Source organism: Lucilia cuprina, chromosome 3 (assembly GCF_022045245.1).
Source record: "Lucilia cuprina isolate Lc7/37 chromosome 3, ASM2204524v1, whole genome shotgun sequence".
Lineage (NCBI taxonomy): Eukaryota > Metazoa > Arthropoda > Insecta > Diptera > Calliphoridae > Lucilia > Lucilia cuprina.
Genome location: NC_060951.1, coordinates 53,441,509 through 53,460,650, shown reverse-complemented (window position 1 = coordinate 53,460,650; position 19,142 = coordinate 53,441,509). Strand labels below are relative to the sequence as shown.

Here is a 19,142-nt window from a genome sequence, read left to right as displayed (position 1 = left end):
ATAGTCTAGTCTATAGTCTAGTCTATAGTCTAGTCTATAGTCTAGTCTATAGTCTAGTCTATAGTCTAGTCTATAGTCTAGTCTATAGTCTAGTCTATAGTCTGGTCACCTTAAATTGCAATTTGTTAAATGGTCTTACAAATAGAAGTATTTTAACTTTTTTTAACTTTTGTTATTGACTAATGAAAAAAAAACAATGTGTGTTTTTACATATTTTTCAATTAATTTTTGTGTTATTTTTTTTTTTTTTTTGCTTTGTTTCTCTCATTATTTATCAGATAAAAAGCGCAATGAACACAAATAAGAGGGAAGTATTTATTTAAAAAAAATACAAACTTTTTAATAAAATAAAATTAAAATAGAAACTTTTGTTAAACAAATTTTAGAAATTACCAGAAATTCCTTTATTTTTTAGAGGAAAACTCATGAAAACTTATTAAAGATTAGCATATTTTTTATAAAAAGAAACAAAGTTAGATCTCTTAAACTACTGCACAGATTTAGTTTTATGAAAACTTTTCAATTTAAGTCGATCACTCTCTATCCACTCCAAAAACCAAACAATCAGGTTACTAGTTCTGTGTCAGGCTACCCTATCTCTAGCAAAAAAGTTTAACACTTTTTTTAAGTTTTGATAACAAGAATATTAATCAAATATTTTAATATTTAAATTATCTAAAATCTAAAACATTTTAAAATGTTTATGATAATATGTCGTTGTTGTTTTGTTGCTTTTTCTGACGTTTATTAATTGTATTAAATAACTAGTAGTTTGCATGTCAAAACTAAATATAATAAATAAAATTTAAAAATACAATAAAATATATATAAACAAAAATAATAACAACAACAACAACAACAAAAAAACTACAAATAAAAAAACTAATTTAGATTATATCATTATTGCTAATTATGTTTCACTAAAGATTTTCTAAATTCTAAAATATTTTAATAATAAAAGATTTCTCTTTAAGAAATAAAACTATTGTTAAAAATTTAATTAATTTTCTTGTTGTTTATTTATTTGATCTAGCAAAAACTTTAACTCTTTTGTGAGTTTTTTTTTTTTAATTTAACTTTTAAAATAATTTGTTTGTTTTTGTTCATAAACTATAATTTATTTGTGAGAAAAATTCTAATGGTCGCTACTGTTTTAACAAATATAAATAAATAAAAAAATATATGTATATTATTAATGATTATTATGAGTGTAGTTTAGAATTTTTTTTTACAAAATTAGTTTAAAGTTTTGTTGTTTGAAAACTTCCGCTAGATTGTTGCCATTTTTTCGTCTGTATTTTTTATGGGAATTTTACAACTTTTGTAGATTTATATCTTTAAGTCTGTGTGGGGTTTATTATAATTATTTTTCAAATCGAGATTGTCTATTGTAGAAAGTTAATGTTTTAGAAAATGTTATAAAATTCTAGAAAAAGTACCCTATTAATTTGCAATTGTTTAAAACTACATTAGAAATGTGTGCTAAAACTTTATCTCGAGTAGTAAAAAAGAATTACACCATCAGTACCTTATTTACCTAGTCTGAATTATAAATGACAATAATTTGATATTATCATAACTTTAATGATATTTCAGCAGGATCAAACTGCTGTTTTTATATATACCAAAACTAGCCATTTAAAGTGCAGTCAAGTTTTTTTATATATACATTTTTGGGAATTTTGCAAACCAGTTCATATTTTTATCGGACTAAAGAAAAAGCCTTGACTGATTTTATAGCGCACATTTTTGAAATTAAATTTTACGATTCATATTTTTTTGTTAAATATGAATTTAGTTTAAAATTTTTAGAGTCATAAAAATCACCATAAAATATTGACTTAATCAGTAATTAAAAATTGTTTATAAATAAACAATCAATTTTATAATATTAATTGAAGATCGACTCTAAACTCTTCCTAGAGCAAGTTTTCTTGTTTTCCTTTAAACTTGCACAAAATTAATTTCATAGAAAGATCAAAACTGTAACCTTTTGTAATCTCTTATCTTGCTCTTCTCTCTTGAGCTTATCGTTAAGAAAACTTGCTGTAATCCAGCTCTCATAAGAGATGCATAAAAACTAAACAAGATCAGGTAGAGGCATATTTTGAATTCTCTATCTACAGCCAATGTAAAAATATGTTTACGAATAGTAACACGTTTATCATCGATTTAAAACTAGTTTGCTCATTAGAGCAACCTGGAGCAACAGTAATCAACCCTTACAATACTGGGTCCAAATCTAAGCAAGGTAGATTAAACCTGTTAAGGACTCTTCGCATAAGACATCGGGACCAAATAGTCTATTGTATTGAATAAAAGTGGAAAATGTGGTGAATATTAGATTCATTTTCTTTTAAGAGCTACTTTCTAAAGCTAAAATACCGGACTTTTATTTTCTGAAAAAATATAATTTCTAAATGCACCATATCAAATAGCTTGAGGTACAAAATACTAAAATTTTTCAAGACGGACATCAATAGTCCCAAAATAATTTGGAAAACAAGGCATTATTGTCATACGATGTCGGCTTTTGTAATGGACTACTCGACAGCACTTAATGAATTAGGTAGACACAAGAAATTGACATTATATTGGACACCTGTTAATGATGGTTACACTAGCAATCAAAGGACAGATTTAAAAGAAATTTAAAAATATTGAAAGTTTCAAAAATGGAAAAGATGTTTTTGAAAAAGAAAGTACTAATTTCTAAAATTGAAGAAACATATTTGTCCATTTCACAATCGCAGTCGTATCGTTGTATATCATAAACATGTTCAAAGAAAAACATAATATCAATAATAACAAAATTACGACTAACTACGATACAACACCGATTGCGTATTGGACAATTATAAAACCAATTCGACTGATTTTAATGTATTCATCGAATATCATATCAGTTTCTCTAACTCTCGCCATTAGCTCACAAGATGACATCAAATATTTGTTATTATAACGGACATTTTATAAAATAATAAAAATATAGGGTAATCAAAATTATGTCATGTTGGTAAAGGGTTAATTTGGATGTCATCATAAATACTGTTCTTGATTATATATTTTCTTAAGTTTCATTTAAATCGGTTAAAAAGAAAAATAATATTTCACTATAATTTATAAGAAAGTTTTCGAATATTAAATGGCTTGAGTTTGACCTTTACAGTTTATGGGTTAATATTTTACGATTCTACTAAAACCTTAGATGTATTATTTGTTCAATTCACAATCGGTGTTGTACGGTTTTATCGTAGTATGTCGTAATTTTTTATTATTGATTTGTTTTTGTTTCGAAAAATTTTATTTGAAAAATTTTTATGACATACAACCCTACAATGATACGACATCGATTGTGAATTGGACAATTATTTTGAATTTTAAAATTTTTAAAAATTTTATAATAAAATTGTAAAAAAATTAAAATGGAAATTTTAAAACTCCCAATTTTTCCCTTTTATTTACATTTAAAAACATTTTTGAAAAAAAATATAACTTTTATAATTAATTTTTTTTTAAATCTTAGCTAAATATAACGAAAAAAAAGTAAACGAATTAAAATTTATAAAAAATATTTTTCTCTTCTTTTTTGTGTCAAAAAATATATTTATAAAATGTTTTTATTGTTTTGTAAATTTTATGATTTAAATTTAATTTTAATTATTTTTTTAATATTAATAAAAATTTGCATTGTTTGGTAAATTGAAATGGATTTTTTTCAAAATTACAAACAATAAAAACTGTTAAAAAAAATAAATTTGAAACCTTTTAATTAAAACTTAGAAAATTAATAAAAAATTCAATTAATTTTTATATATTTTTTCAAAACATTTCTCTTTTTTTTAACCTAGCCTGGTCACCCTTAAAACCAGTTTACTTAGAATTAAACAAAGCATAAACAAATGAAACAACACAATTCAACATGTTTTCAAACTATTTTTCAAAACAATTATTTTGTTTAATTTTTGCCAAAAAAAAAAAGAATTCTTAAGATATGTCTTTATAGTCAATAAGATTAGAAATTAATTACACATTTTTTTTAAATTACTATCAAAACAGAGACAAAAAACTCAGTTAATTATTGTTTAATGAGAACAACAAAAACATAAATTAAAAACAAAAAACTATAACAGATTTGTTTTGACTGTTAAATACACTTACCTTAAATAAATTATTTTTTTTGTTAGTTATAAGATGTGTTCCTTAACAGCTTTAGAGTTGTTTAAAATAAATTAGTAATTTTTGGTTTAATTATTATTTTTATTAGTTTTAAATAGTTTTAATTAATTAATATTTAACACTTTTACTATTAATTTTATATTTTGTTTTAATTTTTTTTATTATTAAAAATTTCCTTTATATTAATAAGTTTTAATTTTTAATATCAAGTAATTTAAGGGGGGCGAGTGATTTACATTTCCGTTTGTTTATATTTCTTAAAAAAAAATATTATTATTAAAAAATATTTATGTTTTTGTTTTTAATTTATTAAAATTTTTTTATAAAACTTGTTTAGGAAATTTTATTACACTTTTGTTGTTTTTTTTATTAAAATTTCTTTTAAACTTTTCTTTAAATACTTTTTAAAATTATTTGTTTTTCGAACACGGAACAGTTTGGAATTTTTATTTTTTTTTTGAAGAGCAAGTTGTAAAAACACGACCAACTCGAAAACGTAGCAAAACGGTATTAAATTCAAATACTAAATTTAACTTCGCAAGTTGAGTTCAACAAAATTCAAATATTCGTTACTGTTTTTGTATTTTCGAAGTTTAAACTTGTGTTGTTGCTCTTATGTCTGAGTGTGCGAATGCGAGTATGCGTTTACACTACACTAAAAAACAAATGTAAACAAATTGTTTAAAATTAAAAAAACAACAACTTTTTTTGCTCTTAATTTTTTTTTTCGTTAATACATGTAAATATATATCGTAGTATATTTATTATTATTATTATTTTAACTCGGTTTATTTAACTCTGAAGGTTTTTTCTAGTGTGTGTCTCCAATTGTTTGGTTTTTTTTTCGATATCACTGCGAGCGAGATGTTTTTTTAAGTTGCGATCACTTTGGACTGATGTTGGTTTAAAACTTGTCACAACGTAATATACGTTCAGATCCTGTTTGAACAAAGCCCAGACAGAGAGAGCGCTAAAAAGAGTTAAATCTTATTTATTATGGTTTTATCGTATGCTTCATATTTACAGCCCCGTTAGTCAGTGTGAGTAAGAAGAGCAAAAGCTTTTTTTCTCACCTGCTACTTTTAAAGTAGTATGTGTATTCGTAAAAGTTCGGCTTGACGGTAGAAATATTCTTTTTTGTGCAAATTGGCCAATCATATAATGTTTATATTTTATTTTTTTCTTTTTCGATCCCTTTGCTAAAAGATCTATTTTCACACACATCTATCTTTTACTGCTGCTCTTTATCTTTTTGCTCACTGTCAGCAAAAAAAAAAAAAAAACTAAGATATGGTACTATACAATCATAAAAGAGTCAGTCCATGATGATGCGTTGATGTTAAATAGAAAATACTATCAACACAGTCATATTTTCTTCTTAATTTTGTTTATCTCTTTTAGATAATAATTCTGTGTTTTAGCTTTTATGACAGTGATAAGCTTTTTTTGCGTTGCTTTTTTTATCACAATTACCATTTGAAAAATTTTGCAAAAATTTTGTTATGAAGAAATTATTTATCATATTTAGTTTAGAAAAATCATGCTAAATGAGTAATTCGTAGGAAATAGTGAATTTCATGTTTTTGGGAAACTTTAATTTTTTTTTATTGTGATAATTTTGAGAAAATAGTTTTCTTTGTAGTTAAATAAAATATTTAAAGAATAATATTAATTTTTTAATTATTTAGAATTAAAAACATGACTATGATAAATTGTTGGAACAATGCACTATAAATCTAAATATTCAAAAAAAACCACATCAAAGAGTTAGAGAATTTAAAAATTACACGCATTTCCTCAAGTATTCTGAAGGGTTTTATACCACGCAAACCACCAGATCAAGGTTCAAATACTATATGTCAGTTACACAAGCAGAAACATTGATCTTTGGGTTTACTTTTCTAAAGACATCTGGGCTTCGAGAACTTCGAATTCTAATAGTTTTAAATTGTGGGTTTAACATTTGACTTACCTTTCTACAACAAGATATTTTCAACTAAAGCCTGATACAAATTGCTGAGATATCATTTGTTGAAGTTGACGGACGGACAGACATCGTTAATGGATGTGAAAGCAAACAATGTACGGTTAAATTCATATTTAGAGAGGCTTAATCCTTTAGAAAAGTGAAGGTTGGTAATAGGGTTTTGTATTTTTTAAATTTTGTAGGCCTCATAAAAATTTTTAATGATATTTGGATTCTTGGTGCATCGCTACAACGATATCTATTTATACCCTACATCACTATAATGGGAAGAGTATTATGAGTTTATGCTGATGCTTATAAAACACAAAAATATTACACCAAAAATACAACTCCTACACCAACCTTAAAGTATATCAATCGACCCAAAACCATTTTCTGAGTCGATTTAACTTTGTCAGTCTGTCCGTCCGTATGTCTGTTTGTGTGTATGTCCATTAGAAGCTTGTGCGCATGCTACAGTTCGCTACTTTCAAGATAATTGGATGAAATTTTCCACATTATCTTCTTCTCTGGATGAAATCAGTACATTATTTCCCCTATCCCCATACAACCGTATCCCCTGAATAGGGCTTTTGAACACATAATTATGTTAAATGTTCAAGTATGTCAACAAAAAGAGGAAAAATTTAATTTTATACAAGTCTTAATGACGTTGCCGCTTTTTGTAAAGATCAGATCTCTCCCCAAACAAACTCCCCTTCAGAAAATGACTTAAAGGTCAAAATTAATTTATAAACACTAAAGGTAGCCCCACATTTTCTCTTATTCCCGTATGAATCCTCTTCTAGAAAATCTTTTTTTTTTGTCAGTAAGTAAAAATATTCCTTATTTTTGATGAGATGCTAAAAGCGATTTCGATATGTTCCAAATTTCATACAAATATCTTAGAATTATATTCATGCGCTTTATATGGACAACCAACCAGACGAATGGTTGGACAGCCAGACTGTTGAGCGGACAATCTCATCTTGATCGATAGTGATTCTGTGACTTTAAGATGGTTGTTGAACCAATATTTTACAATCATCATTACGAACCCTCGGCTCTAAAGTGGTGTAGAAACTCATAACATCTCGTAAATATCAAAGAAGCAAACCTAGTTCGGCAATGCACCAAGGATAACACCCTTACTTGTTAGTTCTGTTATTCACATAATAAACGGTGGAGTCAAGAATGTTAATGATGTATTAGTGATGTAAAATTACAAAAAAAAAAAAATAATAATAAATTAAGTTTTTTTAATAAAATATATATTAACATCTGTTTAAAACGCACTATGGTGATAGAACTCTCTATTTATGGACCGATATTTGTAAAAGGTGACCTACAGCAAATCAAAAAGAAACATTTGAGTCATATAAAATATCATCATTAACAACACATCCTATCGATTTTAATTTTGAATAAGATTTTCTTAGTTGTAATACCAATTTAAAGAATAATTTTTAACAAATTACTTTGTTATATATGTATAATACTTAACTATAATCTTCTCCCAAACAATTACTTAATTATATTACTTCATCACATCATATTCTGTTTAATAACCCACGCCCATATTCATAAAACGTTTTTGTGCATCCCCCCCCAAAAAAAATGTCCATTAACTAATTGTCGTTAATTTGCTAAAAAAAAAATTGATTAATTGTTTAATCGTTTTCTTACACATGTTGTTTTTTTTTTTTTTATTAAAACAACTCAACAAATAATAATTGTTAAAATGATGAAGTTAATTTGATTTATTAACTTTTTATTAAGTAAATAATATTTATTATTTCATATACAAATATTTTTTGTTTATTTCAATAAGAGAGTATAGATTTCATTATAATTTGATAAATGTTGATTTTAGTCTAAACATTATTGAATGTGTTAAATTTTCCTTAATTGTTAAAAACAGTTTATTATTTATTTTAGACAATTTTGTTTATAATATTATTGATTTTGCAAATTAATAAATAGTTGCTAAATTTAATTACTTAGTATTTGATAATTGCTGAAATACATTTGTTTGTATGAGGAAGAAAAAACAAGAATTAGAGTGGAAAATTTTGTACTAATTTGTAAATCGATTTAAATAATTTGTTAAGACCTGCCAGCAATAATTGAATTTTTAATAAAATATTGATTTTAAAAAGGCTTTATTAACAATAAATGTTAACATAAACAATTTGTAAATACAATTCTTTTTACGTTGAAATTTGAATTGAAAACAAAATTGTTGGTGAATGAATTGTTTTTTTTTTCAACATTTGAACTTTATTTTTAACAAAAGTTATTTTGTTTCATATTTGTGATTTCATTCATAAATGTATACAACCGTTTTGCATATTTAATTTTGCATCTACTATAGATTTTATATCAATTCTGATTTTACTTTTTTGTTTGTTATATACTTACATATAACGTAAATTAACCATATTTCAATTAAATTCACACGCAACCGGATGTATTGGTAAAAAAAAATTAAAATCATTTGTATTGAGATGAATAGAAAGAATACAACTCTAAACTTTGGTCAAAAATTCAAACGAATTTACACGAGATTACTTTACTTCCCTCTATTTAAGGTGTATTTTTGTTTTTGTGTTAAACATCCGTTTTTATTAATATATAATTTTTGAAATAAATCTCACTTTATTTCAAAAAGTTTTCAATATGATTAAACATGTGTGTTTATTTTTGCCGGCTTTTTTTTCTGTCAATACAGTTTTGTTTGTTCACAGCAATTTAAGAGTCTATAATTTAGTTTTAACAACTTTACAGTTTTATTTCTTGAATTTATTAAGTTTTATAGAAGCGGAAATCTTGATAATTATATAAATCAGTTATAGATATAAAGATTATAATTTTGAAGTTGTATTCATATAACCGAATATGATTAAAAGAAAATCATTCTCTTGAAATTGTTACAAATGCTAAAAGTTATAATGGCTTTAACAGGGCAAATGCAAAAAGGGGATATGTAACATCAATATATTGGGATGTTGTTTTTACCTCGTAATATTCGACCCCCTCAATGTATAAGAAGCGACCAACTCAGAGTTGGTTAGTTGGTTAACGGGGTAGTTCACTGCGCGCGAAGAGTCAAGTAGAGTAACTCATAAACCATACAGTAATTTATTTCCTACATCACTATAGTGGAAAGCGTTGTATGGTGATGATGTTTTTACTTCGAACTATTGATCGTGCTACACCCTAATTGTATAACAATCGACCAATTCACAGTTGGTTAGATGCTTAACGTGGTAGTTCAATGCGTGCGTAGACTTAAAGAGACTCCGTTTTGACCGAACCACTCCACTAGTCAAATGTGGGATTATATCAGATCCAGCCTGTAGCCTTTAGAAACAATTCGGTATCTCCGGAACTATTGGAGATATCGTAACGAAAGACATGGTGGGAGATAACGTGTTTACGATTTGAATGACAGTCGCAGGTGATTACTGGCGTTAACTGCACCTATGGTAATACTTTTTTTAAACGATCTTATCTGAATGAGCTGATTCTTAAAATATAACTACTCATTGAGAATATACACGCATAAAAACTACTCGTACATGTCTGAGTTAACTCTTCAATCGCTAGTAACAAATTGATGTCCTTTCTTTTAATTATTGAGGTATTTCTACAAATAAAGTTAATTCAGGAAACATCGTTATGTACAACTTTTTCTGAAAATCAGACCACTTAAGGCCTTTTTTACAAAATCACTTCAATGTAAGTAATTCGCAAAATTTGGAGATAAATACAAAATATTTCTTTTATAAAAATTTGTAAACATAACACGCCAGAGAGTGCGTCATTAGATGCTTATAAACATAACACCACATTGGGTCCTTCATTCAAAACAAACTAACTATATTCGTTAGCGCATTCATCTTTTTAAATCGAAACAAACGCTCAAAGTTAAAAAGTAAGTACCTAAAAATAAATTTATTAGTCCTTACTAGACTCCTTCTAACCCAGCAAGAATAGTACTTATAAAAGAATAACATTTATCACCACTCCAAAAATAGCACTAAGCACATTTTTTTACCTTCTGTGGAAGTGATGTTTATTGACGTCAAAAAAATCCATCATATTTACTGAATGTGCAATCAAATAAAAAGGACATCCCTCCTATGACAAGCCAGTGTTTAAATCATAGCTTCTTCAGGTCTTTTTTAGTACTTCTATGGAATAAATTCTACTTCCTTGGAAGTTCTCTTTTTGCGAGGAAGTAATGAAGACCATATTTAGCAGTCATAGAAAAAATGTATGTTATTGGGAAAACAAGTCATTGTCGTGTTTTTGCGGGGATATTAAAAAATTATAAAAGAATTTTTAGTTATTGAACATAAATTTAAAAAAAATCAATGTAATGTAATTTGGGTTATCATTATGATTTTAGTCGAGTGTTAATTGTTCATTTTATTGTAGCAAATATTTTATTACTCCATAAATAAACAAACAAAAAATACGTTATACATCCCAATAATAAAAATTATAATTGACGCACGCATGCGTCAATCCCTAATTAAGCAAAAAATAAAAAAATTAAATATCATCAAGTCAATTCTAGAAAAAATATATATACATATGTATATAATGTAAATATAAATAATTTAACAAAAAAATATGCAAATTATTAATAAAATCTTAAGATTTCTCTTTTTTTATCGCTTTAAGAAAAAACGCAACACTTTTATCACGTAATATTTGTTCAAGTCATTTTTATATTTTAATCAATAATATTATGTTAATGCCACAAAGTGTTTTTCATTAACATTAAGGGAAATGTTTAAACGAAAAACAAATTTTTAAATTATAGCATCTTTTATTTTCATTGTTTGTTGATTTAATAAATTATTAAACTGTGTAGCCTTTTAAAATTATTTGTTTAACATAAATTATTAATTATTTATTGTGAAACACAGACAATGACAAATCTGCAAAGTCATAGGCATGAGTATTGCATAATAATTTAAGAATTATTTGTTCGGATTTTTTTTTCGGTCTGGTATATGAAATTTTATTACGTTTGTGTTACGTTGTTCTAGAAAATTTGTTGAAAATAATAAGGAATTGTTTAAAGCGAAAATTAAATGTTTTGTTTTATGGTAAAATAATACAAAAATATTTAAATATCGAAAAGCTTTAATTATATTTTATAAACGTTTATATGTAAAATGCAGAAATACAAAAAAGGATGCCAGCATTCAAATTTTGTCGTCCCACAGTGCGTTGTTATTTGGTCAAAGGTATTTTTAAACCAACTACATACATATATTAATTACTAGACAATAGATTAGACTATAGACAAGACTATATACCAGACTATAGATTAAACTATAGACTAGACTATGTACTAGACTATAGACTAGACTATAGACTAGACTAGACTATAGACTAGACTATAGACTAGACTAGACTATAGACTAGACTATAGACTAGACTATAGACTAGACTATAGACTAGACTATAGACTAGACTATAGACTAGACTATAGACTAGACTATAGACTAGACTATAGACTAGACTATAGACTAGACTATAGACTAGATTATAGACTAGACTATAGACTAGGCTATAGACTAGACTATAGACTAGATTATAGACTAGACTATAGACTAGACTATAGACTAGACTATAGACTAAAATATAGATTAGACTATAAACTAAAGACTATACTATAGTCTAGTCTATTCTCCCGTGGATCCGCGCCTGTTCTAGATTCATATGTATATATTAAAAAACACCAATTTAAAACAAATACATTTTCTAATTACACAAACCATTCACAAATGTCTCAGCATTTAATTGTTTACATTACACATCAAACACTCTTACAACTTGGTATGAGTTTGAACATCATCTACTGAATATTACAAGAGAGTAAATCCAGAAGTTACACATGCGCATTGCACAAACACTTATGTTACTCTCAGATAACGATAAATTGCAAATTAAGCTTAAGTTTTTTTGTTTGTTGTTGTAATATCTGCAACAATGTAAAAAGTTTAAAACGACGAACTGCAAAACCAACAAATTTACCAACACGAATGTAAATGTATTCAACGGTTTTTCTTATTTTTTTTATTGTTGCAAGAGTGTAAAGTACAACACAAGTATGTATTCGATTAAAACCAAAGTATCGTACGAAATAAAAACAAAAACAATTTAAAAATAAACACACATAAGTTACCGGTAAAAACTGACTCAGACTAGATTGAAGCAGTTAAAGACCATGCACTTGGCGTTAACTAAACCAAGCAACAACGACAACAACAATCATAATAACACTAACTATAAGAAAAAGGCGAAAAAAACACAAAAATATACAACAACATTCCATAATAACTACAAATAAAAATATTTTTCAACACGATTAAAAATAATAAAAAACAAACACAACAAATAAACAAAAAGATTTACAACAGAACAACCTTTTTGGTTAGAAAAAAATCTACAAAATGATTAGAAAACTAGCAATATCACTTAGAACAACAACAATAACTATAAGCAAATAACATTCAGAGTCACCTGCTTTTTGTATCATGGTTAATTATTGTTTTATTATATATTTATTATTAGAAACAATAAAACATTACTACTGTTACTATTCGTGTTGTTGCTGTTTAAATTCTCATTATGTAATAATTTAAATATTTATTTGTAAAAATAAAAAAACATAATTAAATAAACAAATGGTAATGATCTATTGAAAACACTTGTAATTATTTGTTAATTTGTGTAGTTTTTATAGTTTTTTTTATAGTATTCAAAGAAAAACATATTTAAAATTCATAATAATTTGGGGATTTAGTTTTACGGTAGTTGGTTTATGGTTTTTAACCATGCGCCTTTCTTTAGTCGCAGTTTATGATTAAGTCTTGAATCATTATAAAGCAATATAATAATTGACGTAGCGGGCACTTATATTCTTTATAACATGATATAAAAAAACTTTATTGAGGATTAAAACAAATCTACGTCACTTTTTACTAAGCATTTTAAAACATATTAGATTTTTTTAATATGTCTCAACATATTCCACTTTCTAGATCCAATTTTTTATCTCAAATCAAAAAACACTTTTTTAAATTAACTTATTTTAAACTTAACCTAACTTATTTTAAAATTACTCTAATACTCAAATCAATGTACACTTTCTGACTGAAATCATAACATATCATATCATAACATTTTAGTAGAGACCACAGTCAACATTAGTAAGGACTTCTGGCTACATCCTAGCAGTGAATAGCTCTTTCTTCGAAATAATTTAGCGTACCTTAGATATTGATCTCTACCCCTCTGGGAAATACAAATCCGGTATATAGAGGTACTTCAGTACATTGGGTCTATCGGAACCTTAAAATAAAAAAGCCAATTTACTCATTGTGCTTAGTGGTCTGACCAGAGTAACATTTAAATCTGGAGCCAAAAGCCTTCAGGATTGTCTTATTTGAATATTGGTGAGGTCCCTTCGGGTTATACATATTGACAGTTGGTTGCCAAATCGCGGAGAGATAAAGTTGGTCAATAGCGTTATTATGGTACAGAGATTAAATCGATCAAATCAGGTCCTAATATCCTCCAAGTACTAACAAATGGATGGGGATGAAACGTGTTTATCTTTCTCATAATGAAGGAAATGTACGCCAGAAACTGCGTGTTCAAAAGCTATTTATTTTTGAAAGAAATATTAGAAATTTATTTTTAAATTTATTATCTTATTTATCGGAAACTATGGGCCGAAGTTCTCACGTCGTCTGGATATCTGGAAAGAACAATAGGTTACTTATTTCTTCATAGAAAATAAGTCATTTATTTCAGAAACTGCTACAGCTAGAATCATTAAAATCTAAATGGACAACATGAGAACAAAATGGGTGGTAACAGCTGAGTCTCAATTTATTACCAACTTGACAACTATAAAAGGTGGGCGGATTAGCAATATGAGGCGTGGTACCTCTTATATGAATTAAATATAGAAATACGTTTATCTGGGAAATTTTCATATTAGAGGTAGAACTTTAATAACTTTGTTAACATTTAAAGGAAAAATGGGTAGACTTTAACTAAAGGAGCTAGATAACTTATCATATGATTTAGATAGAAAAACTCTTATATCTGGGAAATTATTAGAAGTTAGGGGACAAGATAACTGGGAAATTATTAAAAGTAGAAATTTTGCACAATTTTGTCATTCATGTGAACATTTCGACTAGACTAGATGATCCACCTGTGATCACACAAACTTAATAAAACTAACCTTAAGTTAAACTTTACTTAAACTAACACCGTGAAACTGAAACTCATAACAATTTACAAATTATGTTTAATTATGATTTTGATGGAATACATTTTATCAATGACATATTGTTACACTTTATATGCGGTTTGTTGTTTGTTTTATTTTTCGTTGTTGTTGTTGTTTTATTAATTTGTTAATATTTTACAAAAGTGTGCTGTCTGTCTGTTTGTTTCTTTAACTCACACATATCACAATTCTAAACTTATTGACAACAATAACTACAATATTTTGTTAATTTTTTTTTTTTTTTGAACGTCTTGACAGTGAACTTGAAATCATAATTAAACATTCAGTTAGTGTTTATGATAAAAATAAAATAATACTTCAAATTAACACACACACATATATACACGCACCTTAAAATGTGCGAACAAAATATTTATGCATTTTGAAAATATTTTATATATTTTTGTATATTAATTAAATTTTCATAAAGAGGAAAAAATATATATTTAAAAAATAACAATGTAGAATTTATTAAATCCCAATCCAAAATAACAACAACAGCAAATAAATTAATCGTAACTTAAATTAAACGTGATTTGTTATCGATATATAACTGTCAATGTACGAATAAACAAACGACATTGTGGGTCATTTATACGCACAAAAAAAAAACAGTAGAATACAGAAAAATATTTGTTTACAAAATCAATTTTATTGTCTTTAGAATTTAACTAGAATTCTACGAATTGTTGGCAGGTTACTTAAATGGCCTGTATTAAGAAGTCATGGCGATTTCTTAGACGCCACCTTATAGAGACATACAAACATATACATATTTACTTATTTAGAACTCTTAAGGAATTTTTAATTGTTTTATGCTGTTGTTGTTTGACACTTTTTTCTAGTATTTGCTAATTTATTTACAATTTTAATTAATTTATTTTATATTAATATTCAATACACAGTTTTTGCTTTTATTTTAGGTTATAAAATGGCAAATAAATTGATTACAATTAGACATATTTTATTATAGAAAATTCCCAATTTTTAAACTTATCAAATTAATTATGTATTCTAGTGTTCTAATTCTAAAATTAGATCATATAGAAATATGATATGATTGTAAAATATTGACCTTAATGTTTTACAACTGTAAAATATTTAACCTTTTTTTTAGAACTAATTTTTTATGATAAAAATAACTTTTTAATCAACAAAATAAAGGCTCGATCTATGATCATTCAAAATCACTAAATATAAAATAACTTGGTAAATAAGTTTTTAATTGAGAAACTGGAACTATATTCGATCTGTGATCAACATTAAGCTATCCTTAATACCTTGGTGTATAAGAAAAGAGTTTATTAGAGAAGAGCTTGATCTGTGATTACTTATTCTTAACCGTGGTTCTCTTTTAAATACAACAATTTTAGAAATCAGCAAACCTTTATAATAAGTGTTTAAATGATAAGAATAGCTGGATCAGTGGTGTAAATGTAAAGACTGTAAATCTCTTTTAAATTCAAAAATCTTTAGAAATCTATAAACCTTTAAAATTTTACAAATAGGCGCTTCAATGGCAAGAGTATTATAAAAAATAACCAATCCATGAAAAGAATGAAATGTTAAAATTAAAATACATGAGAAAAACTTGTTACTTTATAGAAGCACGATCAGTGATCATGTAAAAGTTTGACCAGAATTATTGGAAAACAAACATTTAGTTAAGAAAATATCAAGAAATTAACTTAAACCATTGATCATTTAAATTTTGCACAAGGTTGGGTTTATTGGAGAATGTATACCACATTAAATCCGAAGAAATAGACTTGGCCTGTTGTGCGCTACATCAGACTTGCTCATTTAGAGGAGATCTTTGTGATTCATTATCCCAATAGGCCTTATGGGGTTCTCTCACAGTTAGTTTTAATTCAGCTTAAATTGCGTCAAATGGTTTTGCTTCCATCTAGCTCCCTTCCCCTTTAAAGCAATTACATTCGCCCTTTCGTTACCAACCCAGCAGTTCGATGGGACAGTCCCGAACTGACCACTTAACCTACCACTTGTCCTACGAGGAAGTCAATCGTTACTGTACCCCCTACACTGAAAAAAATCCATGCCTAATATATACGAAAAATGTCGTACATTGTACGAATCGTTCGTTGTTTCGCACCACTAAATTCTTTCGTAATATATACGAAATTGTACGAAATATTTTAGTATAATGCAATATATTCTTGAAAAAATTAATTTACATAAATTGAAAAAAGGAAATTTTGAATAAATATGGTAAAATTTACGAAATTTTAATTTATTCAAACGTTTTTGTTCACTTTAAAATAAATTTTCTAATTTTAGTTCAAAATTATTCTTCACACGAATTTTCTATACTTTTTCTTAAATTTTATAAAAATGTTGTAGTTATGTAGTTAAACATAATATATAATTAATATCATTATGTTTAATTTTGTTAAAATTTAAGAAAAAAATATTACGAAAGGTTTTCGTACCTTCGTAAAAATAGAAAAGGGTTTTATTAAATAATATTTCATATTATACACGAAATTTTTTTAAATATTACGAAAATAGAAGTTACGAAATTTTTTTCGTAAAGTTGAGCATAGATTATTTTCAGTGTACAAAGAGACAGTCAAAAGACAGTCAGAAATAGTCAAAGGATAGTAATCTCCAAATGGCTTCTTGGGAGTCAGTCACATTACTAGCTATTTAACTGGCGCTACTTTTCTTGCTATAAAACTAAGACATGGACATGTTCCTGAGGATTTATTCTAGATGAGGATCTACTTTTATTCTAGATCGGTGCTCATTAAATTTCATTAAAAATCAGCAATCTTTAAAATTTTAATCAATGATTGATGTTTTTAATCATTAAAAGAATATGTAGCGTATCAAATTGTCATTTAAGTTCAATTAGGAATAAATAAACTCCACCTGTGAATGGTAAATTTGTTTAGAATAAAAAATTTAGAAAGCTTAAAATTCTTATTAAATTAATAAATAGACGATAAACCAAATCCCAACTTTAATCATGATATTATTGCCCAAAATCTATTAAGAATAATATTTATAACTTAAAAACCACTCTTAATATGGACATGATTTCGATCTTAAATGTTTGATACAATAGTAAAAGTTACGTAAAGATCGTTGTAACTGATCGTTTAAGTAGAAAAAGCAAATCCGCCTAGAAATGTTTGATACAATAAAACTAAGTTAAGTTGAAAAAACAATTTATCAGTCTAATATCCATAAGTTTATTCAACATTAATAACTAAGCGCCTGAACTTTTAACCGCTTTTATCTAGTTTGAAAAAAAAAAACACTAAAGAAAATTTTCCATCGGGAGAAGGCAATAACGTCATTTGTAGCTCTTTGTTTTTAACACCGTGTGACATAGAATTGAAGGCATTTCTTAATTGCAAATATTAACATAGTTCAATATAACAAATAAATTGCTAACTTTATTAATAAATTTTATACATATTAAACGTTCTCCCAGGCTAGAACCAGTTGTTTGTTTAAACGAGCCAACAAGTCGTATTTTATAGACTGAATAAGTAGGTAAATAATTCTGTATTTTTTTTTTAAATATTGTTCAATTATTTAAAGTTATTTTGTTGATTATTAAAATTAACAATTAAAACAAGTGTTTAATGCGCTGATCATTACGTATGCAATAATACAAATAACAACAATACCCTCTCCCACCCCTAAAGACAGCAACATCTGTAAGCTGTACCACCACCTCCAACTCCTACCTTAACTATCTCTTATTTCGTTTAAAGTTAATTTGTTAAAAATTTTATTGATTTCATATTTTTGTCGTATTTAGCTTTTTCTATAATTTTCCAGTATTTAATTTTTTGACTATATACATTTTTTGGCAAGCCAAGTACTAAACCCAACATTTTGTTGTTGACACTTATTTTTACTTGTCTAAGCAAATATGCCAAAAATGCATAAACATTGATGAGGAACATCTGTGCCAGTGGAAGTCTAGGATTGAAATGTATGCAATCGTTTAAGGCAAGTATAAAAATGATCGGTAATCATTAACATTAGTTGACAAACTTATCTTTTGGATAAAAACTTTTAGTAGTTATAAAGGAGATTATAGTTAAGTCTGTAATTACTAAGGGCGGGTTTTTAAGTTGGCAATCAAATGTCAATTAATAATCCAATAAGTTAATTTAAAGCTGTTTACACTTTTGCAGTTCTTGCTCAATTTTAAACCACCTCCATTGAGCGCTTAACTAGCAAACAAAGTTAACTAAATGACTACTCAAAAACAGCTTTCGAGGATTAATTTTTATTTAATACCTAATCCTTCACTTCAAAATTGGACCTACAAGAATTGACAAACAAACCGATCTTTGTAGGAAAGTGTAAGTGATCGATGTACATTAACTTTTTTGACAAAGCTCATCTTTTGAAAAAAAAAAAACTTTTAATAGTTATAAAGGAGATTAATAGTTAAGTCTCTATAAATCGAAATCTAATAAAAATTTGACAAACAAACCGATTTTTTAACAAAAAAAGTCAAAAATAAGTTTTTATTAGAAAAAAAATTCTCGATCACTTTTTGTGCAAAAAATAATGAAGTAAATACAAATTTGGTCAAGAAAATAAACTCGATCAGTTATAATTAAAGCCAATATCTTAATAAATAAGTGCTCAAATAAGTGATCAGTGATCGCTCTAATTCTA

General features: G+C 26.4%; 2 protein-coding genes across 2 annotated transcripts in view; one reads left to right on the top strand and one right to left on the bottom strand.

The window, feature by feature from the left end:
- The window catches only part of LOC111684572 (UNC93-like protein), a 30,861-nt gene extending 25,798 nt beyond the window's left edge, over nt 1–5,063 (bottom strand). The window contains exon 1 of the mRNA XM_046946732.1: nt 4,162–5,063. The gene's annotated coding sequence lies outside the window, so the exon portion shown is untranslated. The remainder of the gene's footprint in view (nt 1–4,161) is intronic.
- Nucleotides 1–19,142, top strand: part of LOC111675623 (probable tRNA(His) guanylyltransferase) — a 141,876-nt gene that overhangs the window by 69,388 nt on the left and 53,346 nt on the right. The gene's annotated exons all lie outside the window — the stretch shown is intronic.